This window comes from Halichoerus grypus, chromosome 5 (genome assembly GCF_964656455.1).
Source record: "Halichoerus grypus chromosome 5, mHalGry1.hap1.1, whole genome shotgun sequence".
NCBI lineage: Eukaryota > Metazoa > Chordata > Mammalia > Carnivora > Phocidae > Halichoerus > Halichoerus grypus.
The window spans coordinates 122,610,268-122,615,939 of record NC_135716.1 but is presented as its reverse complement, the minus strand read 5'-3'; the positions used below and the strand labels follow the sequence as shown (position 1 = coordinate 122,615,939).

Genomic DNA, 5,672 nt, shown 5'->3' with positions numbered 1-5,672 from the left:
GATCTAGATTTCTAAACCACCCTTGTTTATTAACATCTGCAGCTCATGCAGAAAGGATGGGGACTATTCCCAAAACGGATCCCGAACATGCCTGTGCTCCAGATACTTAATACAAAGAAATGAGGGTTTCTTTTTTATACTTTGTTATAACTCACACCCCACTGCAAAAATTTCCTTGTGGCCAATAGCGGAAGAGGTGCCTCACTGCACTCAGGTAAGGGACATAAGATTTCATGATGCTCAGTGAGAAGGGTGGATGACCTTGCCATCATAAAATAACAAATTTGATAAAAGCTATTCAAAAAAGACAGAGAACCTATATTTGAAAGTCTTCTAGCAAAATGTTAATGTATCGCTTCTCGGCCTTTTGGCTAAGATCAAGTGTGGAGAATGTAGATTTTCTTTTTCTGATTACTAACACATAGAATAGATGTAAGAGTTGATTTCTCCATCATTTATCTTCATTCTCATTAACAGAGAACTTTAAATAGCCAAAGAATACAATTCTCTAGAGTGTTATTTCTCTGTTATGATCTTCTTAGCATGTAGATGAAACATAAAATTAGCTTACTGAAATTTGTAGTATCATAGAATGGTAGACCAGGCAAGAAACTAGGGCTCATTAGTCAAAGCACCTCTTTGTACAGATGAGAAAATACAGTCTCTGTAACTGAAATGAATAATGCTAACAGTGCTTATGAGAGTAAATCAGTTTACCTGCAATGATTTTTTTTTATTTAGCTATCAAATGGAATTAATCACTTGCTAATGTAATTGGGTTTTCAAGATAAAACTAAAAATAGACATGTATCTTTCTAGCTCATATTATTAATACATTAAACATTGAATTGAACAATGTTTTCAAAATGAAAACTATTCTGATTGGCAGAAGTTCCTTTCCTTTGCATATATTGTATATTGATAGCTAATCAAATTAAATGTACTTGTTTATAATACAATTAAAGTGACACAGCATGTAAATATTAATTCCATATAAACAAATAACACTAAGATACTTGATACTCACCATATTTATAAATCTTATAAGCATAACCAGTGCAGAAAAATATTAGAAATAATCTCTTTATTTATTCATTTATAGAACTCTGTTTAAGAGTGTTTTAGGAGGGAGTAGAATCATTCTGTTATAGAAGGTTGGGAAAACTCTACTTTTGAGCAATAATTAGTAAATGAAAAAGCCTGGCTATTGTTGGATGGAAGGCTGGCCTGCCTCTAAATTTCATTTTGTGCTAATACAACTAGTCCTTAATAAGCTGTAAAACTTCCTTTCAGCCTTTCAAAATCTATTTGCCAAATGTTCTCTTGAGGATTGGGCCCACCAAAGTAAACAAAAAGGTTAGAAGCTCTGAGCTAAAACAGTCTACAATATAATAAAGCAGAAAAACACTAATTAATAATTTAATTATAAATGAATATAACCAACTGTGTGTCCACACACACACACACACACACACGTGTATATTTGAAAGTCATGATAAGAAACAATGTCTACAGCAATGAAATTATATAACTGGTAGAGATCAGGCTTAACTTATGAGGGGTAGGGAGAGTTAAGTTCTGATGAGTTCTATCAGCAAAGAATTGGGGAGGGATAGAACTTCTAAACAGAGAATTACAAGTGCAAAGTCCAGAAGTTGGAAGAGAGTTTTGCACTTTGAAGAATGTATGAATATATGATGGGGAACACTGAACTGTGGGACATCAAGTTTATATTACAGTAATAGGAAAATAAACATACATATTTGGCTTTCCTAAACAAACAAGGTGTCACTTTTCTAAGAAATTTGTATTGATTTTGTTGCCTAATTTTGCCACATTTTTTCTGCCTTGGTTGAATTACCTTCCACTGCTACATCCCAGAATCAGATTCTAGAAAACTCAAAATCAGATCCTAGAAAACTCACTGGATCTATATGGAAGTGAAGTCTGATTCCTTATATGAACATGTACATATTGTCTGGTTAGTCAAAAGTCCTTTTTCACAACAACATTCCAACAAGGGTTTTCTTTCCTGGAAACAGAACACAGAAGAACCCAGGTCTACAAGGAATAAATATGTTCATTTTCTACCTATATTTGCAAAACAACAACATGTTTGGCAGACATAGTATTCAGAAGAGAAAAAAAAAAGAAGACAAGTTTGCTCATATTGTACCTATTGCATCATAAGTTATGTTTTTTACCTTTTCTCACACTGTAAACTATGGACATCCAGAGGGAAAAGTATCTTCATTAATCTCTGCGTTCCCTAAGACTTAACACAACAGTTGTCAAAAGTACTTATAGAGAGCACTAAGTAATTAATAGAATTGTTGACTCACTATACGGTACACCTGAAACTAATATAATCCTATATGTTAACTATACTGGATGTTGTTTTAAAGTGAAAAGATAACCCAGAGAATGAGAGAAAAATATTTGCAAGAAAGATATCTGACAAGGTACTTGTATCTAGAGCCTTTACAACTCATCAATAAAAAGATATCTGCACCCCCCTCCAAATAAAAGTACATATAGAGTGAATGGCAATAGCTTGTTAATAGTCTGTGTCAGAGATATGTTCATAAACATTATCATGAAGTGGCTAGCAGTTGGTCAAGTGATGAGGTAACTATTATACCAAAGAGGAATGGGTAAGAGAATCAACAAATTCTTTCTTCCATCCCAGGAAGGAATGCTTTTGAGAATATCCCTGTAAACAGACAATCCAGTCTCCATTTTACCCCACCAGGACAGGAATATCACACCTTAAAAGGCAACTGTTGCATATTTGGACAACTGTTGGATTAATCTAAACTCCACTGTGAATGTGTCTTTTGCTAAGAGATGCAGACTGTCTGTTCTCTCATAATACAGCCTTTCAAGAATTCGAAACCATTCATTTGTGTCCTGCCACTGCATTGATTGGACTCATTTGTGTACTGTTTTCTCATAAGAAGTGGTTTTTATATCCATTCTCATTCTTTTCATTCCTGCTATATACATTCTATACATGTTAATGACTCTCATAAAATGAAACATATAGTTAAATTCACTAAAAGTAAAAATCTGATTAAGAAGAGTGAATTATAAGAGAAAGAGCCTATACAGGAAAAAAAAAAAAAAAAGGAAGAAAGAACAAAACAAAGCATGGAAGATAGCATGGTAAACACAGCCAGGTTAGTTTATTACACAGACATTTTTGCCAAGGTTGGGGATTAAAAAAACGAATAGGGCACATTATTTTCTCCTACAATCTAAGTCTGAATGAGAAAGAAATGTAAGTAAATAATTACAATTCAATGTGATATTTGGTATAACAGAATAATGCATTCTGAAATTGTAACTTAATTTTTAATTTATTAATGTACCCTAGCCCAGCTCCTTTCAGAATTCCAAAATAATGTAAAAACAATTATCCTTTCGACTCCCTCTCTTTTTCTTAGTAATTGCCATGATAAAACTTTGCTGCCTATCTGAAAACTGAGCACAAGTCCCTCAACCACTTCCTAACATAAATCTCTACAGCAACAACAACAAAATTAGAAAATGGAACAGCTAGCTCTGTAACAAGGTAATGACGCTTCAAAGACCATATCACACACTCCAAGCAAAAGTCTGGGTTATTTCCTTTCACCTCTTTTGCTATTTCAAAAGAGTCAAGATTCCAGTCTCTTCCATGCACAGCTGCCTTCTTCCTGTAGGTCAGTTGCTCCAAATTCATTCTAAATGAACCTTTGGTGAGGATATGATATATTGTGCTGACTACACCTTTTTATATGAGCTCTAAGAAAACCAGATATTTGCTCCCATCTTCTTGACGGAATGGATTCTTTCTGATTAGATTTTCTGGGATTTGGGTCAGAAATATATAGAATTGAATTTAATTCTATTAAAGTCAAAAGAAAAATATATTAAAGGAATCAAGAGGCTTTTTTTTTCCAATAGGTTTATTGGATATAAGTGGGAGTGGGTAAGTGAAAAGATAACCCATTAAAACAAGTCCTATTGCTTGAGGTTTTTAACTATAGTTGTATTCCCATTTGTCTTTCTTTTTCATCCCTTATACACAAATACTCCATTCCTGTGTTGATTTAAATTATTTTATGATAAACTTTGAATCAGAGAAATAATGCATTGTGATAAGATGATAACTTGTTTTTGTTTTTTTTTAATGAAGGAGGCAATTTATTCACTCATGTACCTTTCAAATCTGAATAGCTATTTCTTAGGTGTTTTTGACCAATTATAAAATGAAGTATGTCATTTTACTTAAACAATATGCTCACCCTATCTGGGAAAGATTATTTAAAGGACATATTTATATTAATACCCACAGGAGAATAGTATACATCACAATAAATCAGATACCTCTTTTATAAACAATTAGGGAGTGATCAGAAAACATAAAAATTGGGAGAATGTTATTTAAAAACTGGACCTTTAATCTTATTTAAAGATTAATGCAAAAGATATATTGTCACCTAACCTTTTAGAAGTTTCCTCAGCCTACCTCCAAACATATTTTGCATTAATATTTTGGGGATGGATACACAGTCAGACAAACCAATTACTTTCATCTTTGCTAAGGATAAAACATAAGTTATGAGTTTTAGCCTATAGATGACTAACTTAGCAGTTTAAGGGGAAAAAATAACATTTAATCAAGTTTTGAACCCATGCTTGTTTTTCCAAGGCACAATATAGATGCTATTTATAGTTTCAATGAAAAAGCTAGTGGTGAATTTTCAGCGCTTCGTGTAACTAGCTTTATGCTTGGCAAGCCAACATGGCATTGCAAAACCAGCTAAGAATTTGTCTCTGACAGCAAGATTTTCAATGAGAATTTTTTTTCCCAGAAATCCATAATTAAACAATAACAGTGCCTGTAGAAAGCCAGTTGCAGTTTTGTAAAATATATATCTTTACTATGACTACTGAGAGAGTTTATTTCTTTAAGTTGTACGATATTCGTGCAACCCAAGTCAGGTAAAATCTTCAATAAAGTACTTTCTTAATAGGTATGTGAGTTTCCTTCAAAGACTAGGTGAGGCAATTCTTGCCCAGAAAAGTTGCAGATATTCAGAAGCATGCCCGATAATTTCATTTTATTTAGTGAGCTACTTAACTTCTGTATCTATATTTCAAACATTATCCACTCACCACCTGGACTATTTTACTTCCCTTGCCCCTCGCTTATAATGCATGACTTATGCTTTTGTTAAACTGAGAAGGTATTGGCTATCTGATAGAATCTACCAAGCTATCATCCTCCTCCTTTCATCATGCTTTAGTCTGTCTATATGTCCTTTCAAACGTATCCACGGGAGGTATTTCTCAGATCTTTTCTTTTCTTTTTTTTTTTTTTTTTAATTTTTTTTTTTTTTTTTTTTTTTTTTTTTATTTGACAGAGAGAGAATGAGAGAGAAAGCACATGAGAGGGGGGAGGGTCAGAGGGAGAAGCAGACTCCCCGCCGAGCAGGGAGCCCGATGCGGGACTCGATCCAGGGACTCCAGGATCATGACCTGAGCCGAAGGCAGTCGCTTAACCAACTGAGCCACCCAGGCGCCCTCTCAGATCTTTTCTCATGCCAGTTTCCAACGGTGCCCCACAGTTCCAACCGCACTTCCTTCAAAAATGCAAAGTCCTCTTCTCTTTCCTTAACCTTGAG

The 5,672-nt window shown here is 34.0% G+C and overlaps 1 pseudogene; it reads left to right on the top strand.

Moving 5' to 3' along the window:
• The first annotated feature begins 351 nt into the window (after positions 1-351).
• On the top strand, positions 352-487 carry LOC118523550 (U2 spliceosomal RNA; annotated as a pseudogene).
• Positions 488-5,672: the final 5,185 nt, after the last annotated feature.